At 44.5% G+C, this 18,687-nt stretch overlaps 1 long non-coding RNA gene across 1 annotated transcript; it reads right to left on the minus strand.

Annotated features, from left to right (window-relative positions):
* Window positions 1–16,201: 16,201 nt before the first annotated feature.
* On the minus strand, window positions 16,202–18,245 carry LOC311217411. The gene is made up of 5 exons (XR_014619029.1): window positions 18,001–18,245; window positions 17,577–17,600; window positions 17,072–17,150; window positions 16,760–16,815; window positions 16,202–16,326 (listed from the first exon to the last, which is right to left on the minus strand). It is a non-coding gene; the product is annotated as an uncharacterized lncRNA (long non-coding RNA).
* Window positions 18,246–18,687: the final 442 nt, after the last annotated feature.

Here is an 18,687-nt window from a genome sequence, read left to right on the forward strand (position 1 = left end):
ATTTGGCTGTAAAATCCCCTTTCCCACTGGCTGTGCTGCTGTGGTGACTCCAGAGCTTCCCATGCGGTACCTGGAGCTGGCAGCAGGGCCCTCGGTCTGTCCTGGGGAGTGAGTGGTGAAGTCTGGAGCTGGGGCTCAGCTCAAGCTCATTGCTGTTGCTGCCAGAAGAGGCCACAATCCCAAAGGTTTATAAAAGAAAAAAAAAGAAATCCAGCCCCTGGGGTTTTCTCCCCTCTATCACTGCCATTCAGGACTGGGTGCCAGCCGAAGCCTCAAAGCCTCAGAAAGGTTTTTGGGGTCACCTGGCTGTGTTCACCCCCACCCGGACCAGAAGTGCTTTGTTTGTAAAATGCTTTGGTTTTTTTTATTTTATTTTATTTTTAAGAGACATTGATTTTATTTTATTTTTGGATGGAAAACAGATCACAGCAGAGCATCAGCATGGGAATGAACTTCGGCTTCTGAACCAGATTTTCATTTGATCCTAAACCTGGGGGAGGGCAGGAAAGTGGGAAATCCTTCCCCTCCCTTACATCCAAAGGACCAAGCAGGACTCCCCTTGCTGAGAGGGAGCCCCTCTGTATCCATCCACAGCCCTCCCCCTGACCAGCCTTGCAGCGTTATTTTCTGCCTTGGAGCAGTGACCCTCTGGCTTTGATTTTTCTGGGTGTAAACAGCCATTTTGATCATTCCTTGGGTTCTCTTCATTTAACATCACTGCACAGGAAGCTGCACACCTTATCCAGGGGGGGTTCACGCTGTCGGTTGTTGTTTCTCCTCCATATGCAAGTAGGTAACTTAGAAGAAACTCTGCTACTCGTTTTACTACATTTGGCAAAGTTGAGTATGATTTGCATGTATCCAAACCTTTTTTTTTTTTTTTTTTTTTAACGCTAACTCTTTCCAACAGGCATGAAGAATCTTTGCAGTGAATAAACTGTTCTGTTTGAAATAAAGGAGCTATCTGTAATCAAAATAACTGACAGTGTTTAATAAAGAGGTGGCACTGAGATCTCTGCACAGCTGCCTGCCCAGCTCCCTGGAGCCCCAGCATGCCCATGGCTGCAGGGGCTCAGCACAGAGGCTCTGTTCCTCCAGGTCTCAGCAAAGAGTCACTCTAGCTGGCTAGAGAAATAAACAGCCCCATTCAAGGACTCGATTCGGTAGATTCAGGTGGCAAGGGATGTGATGGAGATGGACAGCCATCCTTATTTTACGTGTAAGAAATAAATAAGAGCTCTCTTGGTACCCAAGTGCTCATCACACAGCTCCCTTCCCTCCTGTGCACAGCCCAGGTCCCCTCCCACCCGTTTAAATTATTTAAATCACAAGCTCCCTGCTGCACAGCTTTTATTTTCTCTAAGTATTTGCACAGGAACCAGCTGCCCAGGGCCTCAGCATCCACCTGGCCCCCCCAGCCTGGCTGTGCAAATCCAAAAACCAGAGCTACTTTGCATTTAGAGAGCTGCATCTTTTATTTATCCTTTGTACACCTAATTCCCTCACTGACAAAGCATCAAGCTCATTGCTCCAGCCATATTTCCCCCCTACCTGAGATTCTACGTGCTGCAAAACGCATCGGGAGCTGGTTTGCATTTTTCTCCAGGGCTGCTGTGCAAAGGACAAGCCTCTGGAGAGCCCCCACATCCCCGTCCTTACACCATGAGAACAAGCCCTACTCTCCCAGCATGGACAGGCTGCACCAGTATCACTGTGTCCAGCGAGATTTATCTCCTCTGAGACAGGAAAATAACAGAAAAAGGCTTATTATTGAAATATTCATGCACGCTGAAGCCTACACCACATTACTGACCGTCATAGGAAGAGAAAAATAACACGGCTCTAAGAGATGGTGTTGTCATAAAACCAACAGGGCTTTAGCGACTCCATATCTTCCTTGCAGTGGGGGTGAGGTTAATTAGCCATTTATTGCACTTCAGCATGATGCTGGTCCTGTGGGCTCAGCAAAGAGTGATTTTTTTTTTTTTTTTTAAGACCACAGCACAAGAGTGCTTCCCTGCCCAGCCACCAGCAGCAGAACAAGAGTGGAGCTCATCACATACACAATCAATGTTTCCCATGCTACGAGGGGCTGCTTGCCCTGGTCAGAAGCTCTTAAATGGCCCTACAATGAGGATTTGAGTACTGAAAATCACTGCTGTAGATGCTCAGCATCTAGATTATTAAAGCTGACTGAGGTCATTTGTCATCCAGGTGAGTGGGAAATGCCCACCTTAACATAAAAAGTCCATGAAAACATACTGGGGAAGCAGGCTCCAGGGCTTCTCCTTGCAAAGCCCTCAGCCAGGCCCCACACAGAGCCAGGATGTTTCCACCCGTGGCTTAACGCAGCAGCTGGGGGGTGATTTTGGTGGCTGGAGCCAAATCATAACAAAACCTACACAAATCCCGTGGGTATTGTGAGGAAAAGCCACTCTTGCAAGAGTGCACCCGGATAAACCAAGAAAAAATGGGTAGGAGCAAAGGGGGAGTTGCAGGATGCAGTTTTCCCAGGGAGAAGATGCCTCTGGGGGGGATTTCAGTGCAGGACACAAGAAGGGAGATGAGCGAGACCCAGGCAAATCCCACCCATAGCGCGTGGGATGAGAAAACCGTCTGCATAACAACCCAGGGGGAGGTTAGGCTAAAGCTGTCAGCTGCTGAACCACGCTACCTGCTGCCTCATCTTTTTCTCCTTATTAGTAGAAGAAAAAGTCCTGGCTAGGGGAATCTGTTGCATTATTTATTGGCAGCTCACGCTGGTGTGTTTAATGCCAGGCGAGAGATAGCGCACAGGCTGCTGGAGCTCAGCTGATAGGCAAAAATGTTTGTAGTGGCAACTGGAAAAGCAACCATTATCCCTTAAGGGCTACCTGGTTTACATGCAAAACACCGAGCAAGCACAGCCAGAAACCAGAGGGGCTTTAGTCCTTGCTGTTCAGGGAGCTCTGAACCAAAACGACCTTGCAGCTCAGACGTGCACGGTTCTTGCTGGAATCGCTTTCGTTGCCGGAGCAAAAAGGCTGACGCTGAAACACGTCAGGGCCCAGAAGAGGAAAAACAAACACAAAAAATGGTGCCAGATGGCAAATACTGAGCGGTGCTGAGGACCAGGGTCCTGCAAGCGGGGATGGATGGGCCAGGCCACCCTCCCCTTCCCAGCCCATCGATCACCTCCCACATTTCAGGGAACAAACATCCCTCCCTGTTGATAAATTTCCCTTTCGCTCTGACCACAGTCTACAAAAGCCCTGACATTGCGTGTTGTTTTGATGCTTATGACAACGCTAAAGGTCTCAGACAGGATCAGGGCTCTCCTGCAACAGATGCTTAGAAACAAGCCCTGCCCCAGCGCGTTGTAACTCAAATGGAAGGGACCCAATTGTGTCTGGGGTAGGCAAGCAGCCTTCGCTTGCAGCCACGGCTCTTTCATGCCCATGAAATGCTGTACCCAGGTGGAAAACCAGCCTTCGGCAGTGCAAATGTAAATGCATCCAAAAAACATCAGGGCTGGGATTGCTTTTCTTCCCTGCACCAAGGCTTTGAAACCACCTTCTGACACCCTAGGGAAAGGCATTCGATCCCTTACAGGAACCACCAGCAGTAAGACAGACACACGGCTGAATTTCTCCTTATTTCATGTCTACCGAGCACCTGTAAAGCTGTTTCTGCTGGAAGTTATTTAACGCTTCTGCTTTGCAATAAATATGAACTGCTTCTGTTACTCATCCAAGGCCTCCTTCTGCAGCACAGTGCCTGCCCCTGGGGAGATGCCCCACGGCGACTCGAGCCAAAATTCAGGCTGCCAACAAGCCCCAGAGGGGAGCGCCTGGCGGGTTCCTCATCTTCTCCTACATCAGCCCATGGTGAAGTGGCAGCAAGGCGGCTCCGAGACAGGCAATAACCCACAAAGGTTCCTTGGGGGGGGGGTTTAATAGGTGCCAAAATGGCATCCGCTGGGACATGGCTTTTCTGGAAGCGACAAGCAAACACGCTTAAACTGATTTTGGACAAATTAACATTCATTACTGAGCTCCTACAACTCGTGCCTGCTCCCTAACTTCCTCCAGCCTCTGTTCTCACGATTTCCCCTGGGAGGGTAGGAACCACGTCCCGGATAATGGGCCCAGCCTGGCTGCTGGGCCCTGAACCTGGAGGTCTGCCCACCCACACCCCCCGGTGCCCTCTTTCTTTATCTTATTTTCCACGCCGTGCACGCTGCTGGCATACCTAATAAGGCTGGAGCACGGAGCGAAGCAGCCTCCAGCAATGCTGCAGCAGTTCCAAAGAAAGCCTCAAATCGCGTGGAAATCAGCTTGGGCTGGAGCTTGCCAAGTCCCAGAGTGCCACAGCCACGTGCCAGGCTCCTGAGCAGCTCTGCTGCAGGTCGGAGGGAAGGAAAGGCAACGCACGGGTTTTGCTTTCCCTGGCTTTCGTTTGGATTTTGTCTCGGCTTGCCTTGAGAAGAAGCAGAGTAGATCTTCAATTAGATATTCCTTAATAAACTAGTTTTGTTTGCTTTGTTTTTTAATTAAAGTAGAGTGAAAATCACATCTAGTATCATCTGGAGGTTTGTTGACTAGAACTGAAAAGAAAAAGAGGCAGAACCTGCGTAAGGTAAAATTTTATTTCAGGGTAAAATTTTACCTAATTTGTGAAAGGTCTGTAGGCTTTTTCTTTTTTAAACCATATATTGCATTAACCACTGAGCACAAAGCTTAGAGCTGTACTTTGAACATGCATAGTAGGAAGGAGGATTTCAGGATCTCTTACCCCAAGATACCCCTTCTCGTCTGTCTGCTCCTTCCAGACCATTGACTACAGGACAGAAATCCCTCCTGTGACTCAATATTTGTTTTTTGAACAGTTAAAAGTGGAAAACCAGTTAATAGTATTTGCAGATGGTTTAGAGCTGTATAAAGGCAAAGGGCTAAGAACATGGGAGTAAATTTAATCCATGACCCAAACATTACTCTGACTAGAGGACAAAACCCATGGGCAAGCTCAGCATCTTTCCCCACGCACTCAAAGCTAACGACCACCAAAAGTGACTCCTAAGTGACTTCTTTTTATACAATGCCTTCAAAGACCAGTTTTCCTAAACATCATGAAAGAATAGCCAAAAAATAAGCCGAACATCCAAAATACGGAATTTGTATTGAGCTGGGTGCTTGTTGGGAATGCTGCCACTAAGTTTCTTAGAGTATTTCTTCGGGCAGCCACAATCACTGAGCTGGTGGGGAAAGAAAATATTTAATCCATGTGGAAGGGGCATTACAGTTAACAAATCATTAGTGCAGAATTCACCAGGACAAAGTGCACGAACACTGCTAACTGTAAGCACTGGAGGGGCCTGGGATCCCAAGCTGGACCCGTGTTTGGGATCACAGTGCCGACAGCTTGCATGAAAACTGCTTAAGCCCACGACTCAGTTACTGTTCAACGGGGAATTGGAGGTGCTTTGTTTCTAGGCTCAATGGGGCTTACGTTTTCTATCTTCTCTCCTGTAAGTATGCAGAGAAGACAGCTGTTTTACCTTTGGGTGAGCTTATGGCTTTACATAAAATTGAAAACCTGGTTTAATATAGTCAAAAAAGACATGAGTTGTTCAACACCACCCTTAATTATTCGTGCAGATTTCTAAATCCATTTCCAGGGTTTTCTGCCTCCTCATAGCTTATTGATTTTGTGGCTTGTCTGCCACCGTTTATTCTTCTTTGCATTTTAGTAGTTCTGAGGAGAAAGCAAACCCATGCAGCCTGTTTCAGCCCTCAGGAAGGGGTTGCTAAGCTGCATCTGGTGGATTTGGCTGAGGAACCAGCTGTCAGCACGGCTCTTTAGGAGCCCTCTTGCACACTGCATCCCTCAGTGAGTTGTTAGTGGAAATCACAGCTAGAATTAGACCTCAGAGTATCGTACTACAGGCACATCTGTCCTCCAGGTATGAATACCTGGAATAAATACACAGGAACTCATGCTGGTTATATACAATACTACAAGAAAAGGGAAGGGACATTGGCTATAACAAAATCCGGGTATATTGCCATGGGAATGAGCCTCCCTTTTCCTCTTCTGCAACTGCCTCTTGTCCTGCTACTACCTCCAGGCAAGACCTGCAACTTCAGTTTCAGATACAAATGAAGTGTAGGCTGGCAGCAAAGAGTTGATCTTTGCCCACACTGTGCTCTGGTACACGCCAACCCAGCTCCTACCAAACAAACTCCTGTTGAATCCTGCACATAGCAGTGCAGGCAGAAAGCCTCAGAGGTGGCTGCGTCCCCACACACACGAAATAGGAGAGAGGCATCTCCTTCAGAGCTACCTCCACACATGCCTTTCCAATCGAACTTCACCATTCATTTGTTGCTTGCTTTCATCTCCTCTGTACACACCTGCCTGTTCAATTATGAATGCAAAGGCTAAGTCATTTCCCAGCAGCTCTGGGGGAAGCTGCACTTGCCTGCAAGCTCAGAGCTCCCCTCCACCACATGGAAACAGCTTTTTGCAGAGCTGCAGGCGAAAACACAAAACTTAGCCTGTTTCATAACCGTGCCCTTTGCCTGCCTCCATTTGGCCACGCAAACCTGCCAGCTACAGCTACCTTCAGGGTCTTTGCAAGAGAAGGAAAGGAAAGGAAAAGATTAGCAGGCGCATTAAAAGGGTGAGATTTTCAGAAGAACAAAGCCCCTTTCCAAGCAGCTGAGGAGGAAAGGCTTAAGCCAACCAGGTGATAGGCATCTCCCCCAACAACTTGCAAAAATTAGTGTAAAATCTGTCCATTGTTCAGCCAGGAATAGAAGCAGTAGGATAGGTTAGAGCACAGCAATGCTCAGATCACCAAGGCCATTGCCTGGAGATGGATGGTTTGTCCTGCTCAACATCCAGAGGGAGCAACACCACTTCCAATGCTAATGAAACGTTATAAACTGGGAGGGCACAAAGTCAACAGGTGAGAAAAAAAAAAAGGAGGATGGGGAAAGGGGGAAATGAAAAATCAGATCAGAAACAACACGGTCAGCACAGAGCCCTGGGAGCTCTCAGAGCAGCCGCAGGAGGGCAAAAGGTCTCAGAGCCACCACGGCGTTTGGGACAAGTTAAGAGAAGAAAATCAAGCAATTGGTAAATTAGAGAGAAACCCTGTGCTACACAGAAGTGCTGCAAGCTCAGAGAGTCACAGCAAGCTCCGTTAAACCTTTCCACCACTCGCTACTCCAACACTTTCTATTTTTCAGACACGCCGGGTGGTGGCACGGGTCGCTGCCTGCAACGTGCAACAGGAACCAAGTCCCCAGAGCAGCACCAAGCAGCTGCTGCAGGCAGCCTGGGAGAAAAACCTGCTTCCCATCTCAGCCCTCTGCACATCTCGCTGCTGGAGCTGTCCTTGTTCTAGCTCATTAACCTGAGCAGATACTGCTTCTTTAAGCCGCAGGACTAATTAGAAGGCAGTAAAAGGCAGGAGTTATTTTCCCTACACCCCTGCACCAGGCTGTACATATGCCCAGTGGAATAGCAGCTTTATTTTAAGGGGTCATTTTCATACAAAGTGCATCTTGCAGACAGCTCTTAGCAGCCAGATGGGTGATGTTCTTGGCATGCACACCTCAGCAGCTAACACAGGGGTATCGGCGCTCTGCCTGCCACACCAGCCTGATTTAAAAGTTAGCACCACACAACTTCAACACAGCTCACGTTCAAAGGGATTAAAAAGGCATTCTCTGGTGGTAACTGTATGCCAGGATCAAGTAATCAACAATACCCGACAGGAAATAAGGTCCCAACCCATCTAAAGGGCATTTCTGAATCAATGCCACATAGGTGCAACAAAACATTGTCCTTGCTGTGCAACTTGGGTATTTGCATTCAAGTCTCCGTTACCTTGTCCTTATTTTAACCTGTGTACTTCCAACTCATCAGTTTCTTTCCCCTCTCCCTCCTAAGCCCACCAAAACCCTTCCAAAAGCAGGGCTGCACCTCACATCGAGCTCCTCGAGCTGCGGCTCTGTGCAGAGCTCAGGCAGGCTCTGGTGCCAGCAGCTCCTCCCGAAATCCCTCCCTGCACCAGGATCAGCATCTGCCCAGCAGCATTTCCTCCTCCTCCTCCCTCCTTAACCTCTAGGAAAACCTGCAGGGTGGGATTAGACACCAATTCATCCAGGTATCACCATTTTTCCTACCTGCTGTAATTCCTCTTAGTCACCAACTCTTCTTCCTCTGGCAAGTGTGACCTGCTGCCTGCAAGTCTGCTGCTTCAGGGGCTTCTTTCCTCATCACCGCCTAGAAGTGCAGCTTTCCGTCCTCACCTGCATCCCCAAACCACCCAGCACTGCCCACTTCACTGCCACATCCCTGCAGCTTCCACCCTGCAGGAGAAATCAGATAATAAACGTAGTGTTCTTTATTTATAGAGTACTGGATTCTGTTAAGGAAAGAAAGAGAAAAAAAAAAAACTTGCCGTGTGCCTGAGCTGAGTGTTTTGGGGAGCACTAACTGGGAGACAGTTGTTTAAAATGAGGGGGAGGCTCAAAACGAGGAGAGCTGCAGGTGGTGCTGCACCTGGAGCGCCAACGAGCAGCAGCTGTGCAATCACCAAGGGTCAGCAAATGCCCAGCCCAGCCCTGTGCCAGTCTGTGAACAACCTTAGGGTTTTTTTTAGGGAGGGTTTTCCAAGCTTTAATGTTGTTCAGCTCAGAGCGTGCCACCCCTTCTTGCAGTTACCTGCAGACTTCGCTTTTTAGCACGTGATCAGATCGTCAGAGGCCATAGGGGGGATTAGGGAAATTGCCAGACTGATTAGGTGCGGCTTTAATCCATCAGATCAGGAAATAAGACCTGCAAAACACGAACCTAAGGGCTTTGGTGGAAATATCTCCACGGCATCTGTCAGAGAGCACAAATCTTATTTTGTATTTACAGTTCTGCACAAATACCCTCTCTTAATCGACCCCAAATCCTCACACCCTGTATCTGTGCTCTCGGTTGTTGTCTCCAGAGGGAAGATGTTTCCCCCAGTGCAGTGTTACTTCACTGCCACTTTCTACTTTCTTTTTTTAATCTTGCTTTTAAGTTCCCTCTGACATCCACCATCTCCAGACACTTCACACGTCTCCTGCAGCACCCCATCTGCGAACCCAGTGCTCTGACCTGTTGCTTTCTGGGTGAGAGGAGTATCCCTGGAGGCAGAACTGCCTTCTCCACCTTCCTTGCAGAAACTCCCTCCAAAGGCACAGGCTAATGAGCTTTCCTACTAGAGAAACCAACCTCAGAAACGGGCTGAACGTGGCCAACAGGCACCCAGAGCAGGGGCATGCATCAGACCAGGGCTGACCCTTTATTTGTGTAACCACCTCCAGGCCTTGCATCGGTTCTTCACCCAGCTGCGGTGTCAATGCTCTTCCCTCAGTCCTGTTGTCTGCCTCAAAACCCTGCTTTCTCCTCATCTTTAGCCTCTGAGCTGCTGACATGCTGCCAAGTGACACAGTCACTGCTGCTGTCATCTCCCAAACCCTTTTTGAAGCATAAAAGCAGTAGCTTTGAAATTCTCTCTCCTTGATGTGGTCTCCCATTTTGCATTACCAAACAGCTTGGCACTGACACAAAGGCTCTGTTGCCTCCTGCAAGAGGGAGCCTCTTCCTCCCCCCTGTGCAGATGCTCCTGCAGAAGCACACAGGCTGGCTTAGTGAGGTGATGGGATATGTATTAAATCAAATTTAAAGTGTAACTTGGTACAGTGGCTTTCCATTATTTTCTGAAATCACCGTGGCATTTCCAAGCTCCAGGTTCGTACCCTGCTTTGAAACAATTCTCATCATTTTCACAGCAGGCACCCTCTGCATTTCACATCCCAAGAAGCACTCAGCAAAAGATTTTATTTATTTACTGCTACAGTTGAAGGTAATAAATAGCTGGTTTGACATTACTTAAGTAAAAGCATTTATCCAACAACCCACCAAGTTGCCCCTCCCTTTTCTCACTCACACCATAAGTCTGATCTCCGCTTTCTTTACCCGTGCTGTGGACATAATACAGCTTCCCAGGAACACTGGCAGACCATTTCAGGGTTATCTGATGGAGGCACAAGAGATGTAAAGCATTTCAAATGTTTCATCTGCTGTCACTGCGGGCTGTGTTAAATGGCTGCTGGACAGCAGATTGCTTGAGCACTAGCATTGCGTTTGCTAGCAGATAAGCACTCTGATAACCTAATTATTATAGGAAGTGTTCTATACCACTGGAATCGTGATCCAGATATTTATTAATAAAGTTTAAGCTCTTCAGGAAAATTCACTATCTGGGTGGTAAGCTTAGACTTTGCCTCTTGGCTGGGAAGTTTGTCTCAATGTGCTAGCATCAAACCTATTCCATCCTTCAAAAACAGCACCAAGGTAACGCAAATCTTCAAATGCAGATGTCAAATGTACAGAATACAAGAAAAAGAAAGACAACCAAACCTGAATAAATTATCCTCCTAAGGGACCTGGAAAAGTGCAAGAAAGGAGGTAATTAAAAAAAAATAAAATCTAGAAAATAAGATGATCAAGAAAAAAACAAACAACAAAAAGCCATAGACAGTATTGGAAACATGGATCATTATTCCATTCATTTAGCAAGTTCAAGTTGCAGCTGTGCTACGCAATCCTTTTATCACAAACCATTACAAATACAAACCCTAATTATGAAAAATCTAACTACCAAATTGTGAAAACGAACAAGTGTCTAATAAGAAAAGCATGTACAGGAGAGCTCTTTATCTCCTAATTACTGGAGGTAAAACTTTTGGCATTTCAAATTGATTAAAACAGCAGGGATTTCAAATTCCATCTCCTTAATATTAATGATTTACTCATTTGTATTTTGCTCAGGGTTTCCAGCTCCACATGCAGGTGCTGGTCTGCAAAAGGTGTTTATTGACTTCAGCTGAGCTGAAGCTCAACACTCACCCCGAGAGATGCACCTGGGCTTTGCTGCATGAAATGCAGCAGGTCCTGAAGCTGAATGCACTTGAGAGAAAGATAATGAAGGGGAGGCCGTTCGTCATGCTTTGTTTTTATTTTTGCTAGAGAAAAATAAACTGTCACTCCATCGGCTCATCACACTGTTTAATCATGAGCTGTGTCATTCCCATCAAAGAAAACAGAGGCTCAGCCTTTGCTGGTTCTAGTCTAAGAAATATTATTAACAGCCAATTAAAGTGACATCTTCACCGTACAGGGGGGATTCTCTGTGTGGTAATGAAAGTTGCAAATCTTATTAGAAGGAAATTGCAGAAACACCATGTTTCCCCAAACAAGCACCTTCCAAGGTCTCAAAATCTTCCTCTACAGTAAATGTTCTGAAGGTGATGGCTGCACCATCTTGTGGTCTCAAACATCATGTGGTAAAACAGGGCAGATGCTCTCCCTCTTCCTGAATTAGAGCCCAGGTGCACAAATGCTTACATTTTTCTAAATATATTATTTTTTTGCATGCACTAAACGAAATTCCACCTGTTCCCTTCTTAAAATCTCAAGGAGGGTTAGGACGAGTTCATTGTGTTTGGACTAAAATTGATGTTAAGCGTAAAACTGAGACACTAAATTACACCAACTGACAAAATAAGATGCTGTTGTTCTACCAGACAACTAAATAACGTGTTGACCTTGTCCTTCTTTACAGAAACACACAAAATGTGATAAAGCTTTGGCTGCACAAAGCCAATCAGGTGTTACAAACGTTGCTGAGCTCAAGGCCCAGGTTAGGAAGGTCAAATGTCCCATGGGTATTTGGAGTAGCTCAGAGTCTGACTCCAGCATCTGAAAAACTGTAACAAAGCATTTGCTAATGCAGCAGTTGGAAGAAAACAAACCTCTAAATTTTCCTTGCATGACACTAATATCATCTTAGTCATTCCCTGCCAGAAAACTGCAGTTCCTCTGACGGCGCCTTGCTTTCTCCTCCACTAATTTGAAAGGACGAGGGAGAGAAGAGTTGAAAAATTAACTGCTCTTCCATCTACCTGCAAGAAATAAGGAGTGAAGTTTTACAATTTAGGACAGTCTTCATTCTGAAATATGCAGTACATCCCTTCCTCCCTTCTAATTAAGTTGATACAGCCAGCCAGAATTGACTCAACTGGAATAGCAGCTACCAAGCCAAGAAAGAGCACGTTTTTAGATTGGCTTTAGTTAATAGCTGGGATCTATTAATTATAGTAATTCATGGTTTCGCTAGAGCGCTCATTTTAATGCTTATGTAGATATGATTGCTTTACAATAACTAATCAGGAAATAATGATAATCAGCATTTATGTGAAACATGAAGCTTGCAAACTACAAGCATGCTGGAAAGGCAGCCGCCTCCCCACATTTTCTCAGCCCCCGATGGCATTACCCACACCATGCTTGCTTTCCCGTCCCACAGCTTTTTTTATGCAGCATTGGAAGGAACAAGGGATGAAACCAATGCACCTTCAACTGGCATACTCAAACCATTTGCACTGTGCACGTTTAATACTTCTTTTGATTCATTCTCCCATTTTCAGCACTGTAATTCCTCAGCCTATGTTTATTAATTTTATATTATGCCTCCAATGGACTTGCGAGCTGCCTGTTTGTGCCTTTTAGTACAGTCAGCTGACAAATTCCCCGAATGGATTACAGGTCAGCACCACCTCATCTTATTTAGTGTCCTACATACAAAGGAACCTGAGGATTTGAGGCTGCTTATGATTATGTGAGAATTCACATCACAAAGTGATCCCTACTGTTGGCGTCCTCAGCACCATCTGAGTACAGCAGGGAAGATGTGAATGGGAACAAGAAGCCTATTACCCAGAGCAGCTCCTCTCCATCAGGTCAGCAGTTACAGCATGTAGTTTGTGGATAATGGCACCATATGTAATCATTATGTTTTCACACAAATGAATTACTACATGACATCGGCATCTCGATTATTGCTAAGAACTGGCACTCAGCCATTCTTTGCTTCACGGCGTAAGATTTATTTTCTTGCTGCTTTAATACTATCATCTATTTTAGAATTATCTGTGGTTGTCAGCTGCTTAAGTGCCAGGGACTCCTGCCAACTGCTCTCTTAAATCTTCAGAAAATCCAAAATAATTGTGTTTTAAAATCAGGATTTATTTTTGTCACTTATTTCATAACACTGGAAAGTTGATGTCTTTTAAACGTAGTAAAACCAGAATGATCTTATTTCCCCTCCCCTCCATGCACTGTTAGGATAAATACTAAGATTATTTAATGTTTTCATTTAAGTTCATAGTAATACATTACGTTCAGGACACCTGTTTTGGTCAAAAGGCACCATATTCTAATAGGAACAACACTTTTGTATTCATTCATCTTAGCAAAAAACAGCTTGTTATGAGGATCCCTGCTGAGGAACTTTGTTTTTGATGAAAACAATAAACAAATACCAAAAGGAAACTCTTGAATAATTAATCATAATAGATACCACCAACTTGTAACCTCAATAAACCTAGATAAGCTGTATCCTGTTTACTACAGTATTCCCCAATCAACTCTTTCCCATTTTAATGAGATCATTCTGATACATACAAGCAAGAGCAATTACAAAAATAGGTTGCAGCAAAACCTATCTTGAACAAATTAAACAGCACATTGAACTGCTGAGCAAAAAAAACGCTGAGAAGTTTCTGTTAACAGGGGGCATGTGGCCACAGTAACCTCCATTATCACTAATGGCATACAGAAACGCATTTAAAACGAAGTCAGGTTGCTTGAGCTCTTTCTGAAACCTTTAAGAACATTAATTCCAGTACATATCGTGTCAGCTAAAAGAAAAAGTATCATCTATCAACAAGTTCTCATACACAAATTTTTAAAATTATGTGAAAATAATTTTGTTTCTTAAAACAGGGAACAGAATGCAACTATTTAAAATTTTAATTTAAACAAACATTAGAGCAAACTGTTCTTCATATTATTCAAGTACGCATTCAGGTAAGAAGAAACTAATTAGATCCAAACAACTTTTGCATACTCCATTACCCAGGTTGAATGTTTACATTAAACTCTGTATCACAATAATGCCCTTAGGAGGAATCCAGATTAATTTACCTGCATGGTATTACACTATCAGCCACTCTATGACTTTTAGATGTTTCTCTAAAAAATACTTAACCTCTTCTGGCATGATTAAAACATTTAACTCTGGCTTTATGCTGGCAGAAGTCTCTGAAATACTATTTCATACAGTTAATCCCCTAAGCGAAGATTTATGTTCTGGTTCTACTGATATGAATTGGATAGCATTCTAGAGCCTTGTGTAACAGAGCTATGTTAATTTATGACTATTAAAAGTTAATTTCTTTCAACTTTCATACTTGACTGGCTATTTCAAAGAGCACAAGTGAATTGTGCAGAACTGTTTTGAGGTCATTCCTAACTTCTTGCTCAATCAGTTAGTGTCTGGTTAAGGAATAACAAGCAGAAATGCAAAATTCAGCTAAGGCAAAGATAAACCTCGCTCCCCACTGGTAAAAATGGTGTTCCAGTAACTACAGTGTCCTAAGAGATTGGCCTCTACCAAACACACCCTTCCTATGAACCTCAGGAAAGCAGGAGGCTGGGACATGCCAAGTGTGTGAAGTATGTTCCAGTTCAACCAGTGAATACAGTGTCACGGTCCTTTCAAACCCCAAACCTGTGGCTTAACAAGACCTTACATGCCTTTTGCACAGCCATCAGACACCACAGCTCACCTTGACACCGACCTGTGATGCCACATCAGCTGCAACAAGCCACAGCACCTTCTTTCTTTACCTAAGCTACACAAGGAATGCAGTCACAGCTGGGGAGGTCCCTGAAGTCTCACCGGTCCCTCAGGAGTGGAAAAATATCGACACTCCACTGTCACTGCTTTCTCCCTTGTCTTGCCATCCTGAGAGGAAGCAAACCCTCTTTGACAGTGGTTTTATGGACTACAAAATCCCTGGGTACACCCGTACCCTGCTCTTTATTTTATGATAATCAAGAACTGTTCACCTAAATTACTACAGTAAAGATACTACTCATCACATGAGCCAGGATTTTTGACTTTAAGATATTTTGTCAGCTGTCTTTAAAGGCTACTTCCTGGCCATACACCCTCTGACAAAACTTAACATGGAACAAAAGTTTCATTGCTTTCAGAAGCAAGATGTATTTTACTCGGAGCTATACAGTTAACATTTAGATTGTTGTTGGCACAGCATGAGTGTGTGGTCACAATTAATTAATTAATGATCTTGACCTTTCTCAGAATGCACACTTTCAAATCTGCACTAAAAATTTTCACTTGGTGACACCAAGTGGGCAAAATGATCAGCAACATATGCACTGATAGGCTGTCAGTGCACATGCTCCATCATTTTACATATGGTGAGACAGATTCCATACCTCCTGTACAAATATAACAAGAGCACTGCAGTGTTCAAACCCACCAGTTTTACTTCCATAATAAACCTCAGTGGAAGTTTCAGCCTCAGATGCGGTGTTTCTCATCCCAGCATCTCCACTTTAAATGCAGATTCCTCCCTAAACTTGGCACCTTCCATTAACCTACCTTCATTGCACATCTTAGAGTGGGCACTTACCACAAAAGCAGCCTTTTTTGCTCTTACCACTTACACCCAGATAGCCAACAATTTGCAGAGGATCTTTCTATTCCTCTGCATCTGGAAATTACTTCTCACATTTGGACCACAGCTAGAATGCTGGTACTACACAAACAGACTCTGTTGTGTCCACATTAGGCTTAAAAAAAAAAAAAAAAAAAAAAAAAAAAAAAAAAAAAAAAAAAAAGAGGCCAAAGTAAGGCATAAGTATTACGTTTGGAACAAGTTGTGTTTGCCCTGATTGGACCATTTGCTTTTCTTGCTGTAGAGGTATTAAGGCCTAATCTCCACAGTAATTACAGTAGCAGTATTAGTATCATTTGTTTAAACTGTTTAAAGCAAGTAAATTACCAAACACCAAATAGAACGCTTACGCAACTAAAAGCTGTTTACATTATTTGCCGTAATTGCACTGCAGTGTATACATCTGCTACTTTATCATATTATAGCTAATCACACAAGTGTGCAGTTTGTTTATCAAAAACATGTCGTGTAATGGAAAGTCGTTTCTGTACGCAGCCAAGTAACAAAAATAGACCCAAGATGGTTTTATGAGAATTTTAATGTGTGTAATCGTAACAGTAGAATCGTCTTTTCTTAAGATCTATGGACAACAAAATATGTAGCGTTTACACAGACTAGTCCCCAAGCTCACATGCAAATTTCCTTGGATTCCTTCTTCCTCAGACAAACTTACTTTCAGCACGAACACCTGTAATAAAACAGCATGGATAAGTTAACCATTCAACACTAATTACTAACCCATTACTTAATATAAGAGATATCATCAGAAAAACCTTTGCTCACCACCACTCAATCTGCCAGTAATTCCAGCAAATTTTGGTTTATTTCATCATATGATATCCACAAATAAATTGTTACATTTCTAACAGAAGTAATAGCCTTTGTCTATTCTAGCACTGTCAGCAAAACTGCAGTGCAGAAGACAGCTGCTCATATACATTTACCCTCAGTATTTTAAGCTCAATAAAGCATTTTTTTTTGGTCCTAGAATTCATTAATTGTAATTTTAGAGATAAGAACATATAGAAATAGGGCCAATGACAATGTTTTTAATTATGTAACTTCTGAGACTGTAGCCAAAAAGCATCACAAGGAATTAAGAGCATACAGATTAAACTCACCCCAAACAATCTCCTGCTCTTGCAGTCACACTTCCTTTCCCAGGACTTGTGAAGGGCTGTAACATCAATTGATAGACATTAGTATATGTGGCAGCAGAGACCCGGAAACTATACTTAAATATTGCTGGAAATAGGTATCATAGGGCTTATTTTGAGGAGCAGAGGAGGGAAAGTAGATTGATTCAAGCTATGCAGGATGAACCTACAAAATTTGCTTCTCATGTTTTTGGCAATCTATAAAACCCATTTATTCTCAACGTGGATTTTAGATGATATAAAGCTCTACAGAGTCCAGTGAAATTCATCACTTACCTTCACAATAGGGCCAGCTCCACCGAGCTACCTGCTCCCAGTCCTAATCACATCATGCTTATCTGGAAATACCAGGCATCTGCAGAGCAAATAAACGTTTCCTGATTAGTGCTAGCAGATGAATTTCCAGACAAATCAAACTGCACGCACATGTAGCTGTATTTCAGACAAATAAGAAGGTTATCGTCAGTTCTCGCATCTGACGGCACTTCCTATTCAAGGGTATCATCATCAACAGCCAACAACTTCTGCATGCCACTACTTGAAGTGATTAACTGCTTGTACATTTTTCCTTTTGTTGATAAAAAGGGTTAACTGTTAGCTCAATGGGACATAAAATAGTTTTGAGCAGCTTTATTTCCTTAGCTAACTTTAAGCTGTAATTATTATACATTACTTTAACAGTCCTGTATTTAACTACTTTACATTGTTAGTAATATAAGGAAAAGCCTAGAACTTTCTGAACAACTTGGTGCAGGTTAGAAGAAAATAAACTTTAACTTACTCTTTGCTTCAAGACATCTTCCTGCTGGGGGAATAAAAACAAAACAAGCATTGTTAGGGTACAATTTAATATGATTCTCTGGAATTACTACAGTTATTGTAGTAACTAAAAACAATAAAAAACCTCCCAAATGTTTCTCAAATAGCTTTCACTAGCCACGAACCCCCTTAAACAGTTTTTACTGAAAAAAACTTCCCTTGGGCTGGTTGCCAGAGCATATTCACAAAGGGAAGTTTTTCACATCAAAAATCCACAGAACATCAACTAGAAAGTTGTAACGCTCGCTGTACGGCAAGGATTTGGTACACCAAAGTACAAACGAAAAAGGAAAAGGGATAAGCCGTTTGCTAAAAAGGGTAAAAACTCACAGCAGGCCTCCGCCGCCCCCTCCGAAGCCTCTCACCCCCCCAGCCCCGTCACGTACCGCGGAGCAGGCCCCGAGGCCGTCCCAGTGGGGCCCGGTGTCGGTGTCCGCCCGCTGCCCGCCTCCATGCGAGGCCTGTGGGGACGAGAGGAGCGAGGCCCCTTCTCCCCCCCGCCGCTGCCTCCCATGGTCCGGCCCAGCCCTAGGGACCACGAGGCACGGCCGCTACCACCACAGCCGGAGAGGGGGGTGCAAAATGGCGGCACCCAACGGCCCCTCACGGAGCGTACCACACCGCCGCCGGCCGCGCTGGGCGAAAGGACGAGAAGAATCGCGGCCGCTGCTTATAAAGGGTCGGGACGCACCACTCTGAGGCGGGGGGGAGTGGGCTGGGCCACTGCTGCCGCCGGGGGGCGGGCGGGCGGGGCGGGGCGGGGCGGAGGCGGCCATTTTCTGCAGTGGGCGCTGAGGGGAACGGCCCTCGTGGAAGGGGGGTGGCAAAAAACAAAAGAAAACAACAAAAAAACCTCTTCTTGCCCACAGGGAGACGGGGATGCAGTGCTTTTGTTCAGAAAAGCTGCACTACCGTCCCTTTGTTACTTACGTTCCAGTAAAGGAGGCGTTGTCAGGGCTGTAATAAATATTGTGTGATAAATTTGTTAATCAAACCCATAGGGTGTCTTGTCAAGCTGTTTTAACCTTTGTAACCTTGTGCAATTGGAAGGTCTCTAACTGCCATATCCTGTC

The sequence above is a fragment of the Netta rufina genome, assembly GCF_964035555.1.
Source record: "Netta rufina genome assembly, chromosome: 21".
NCBI lineage: Eukaryota > Metazoa > Chordata > Aves > Anseriformes > Anatidae > Netta > Netta rufina.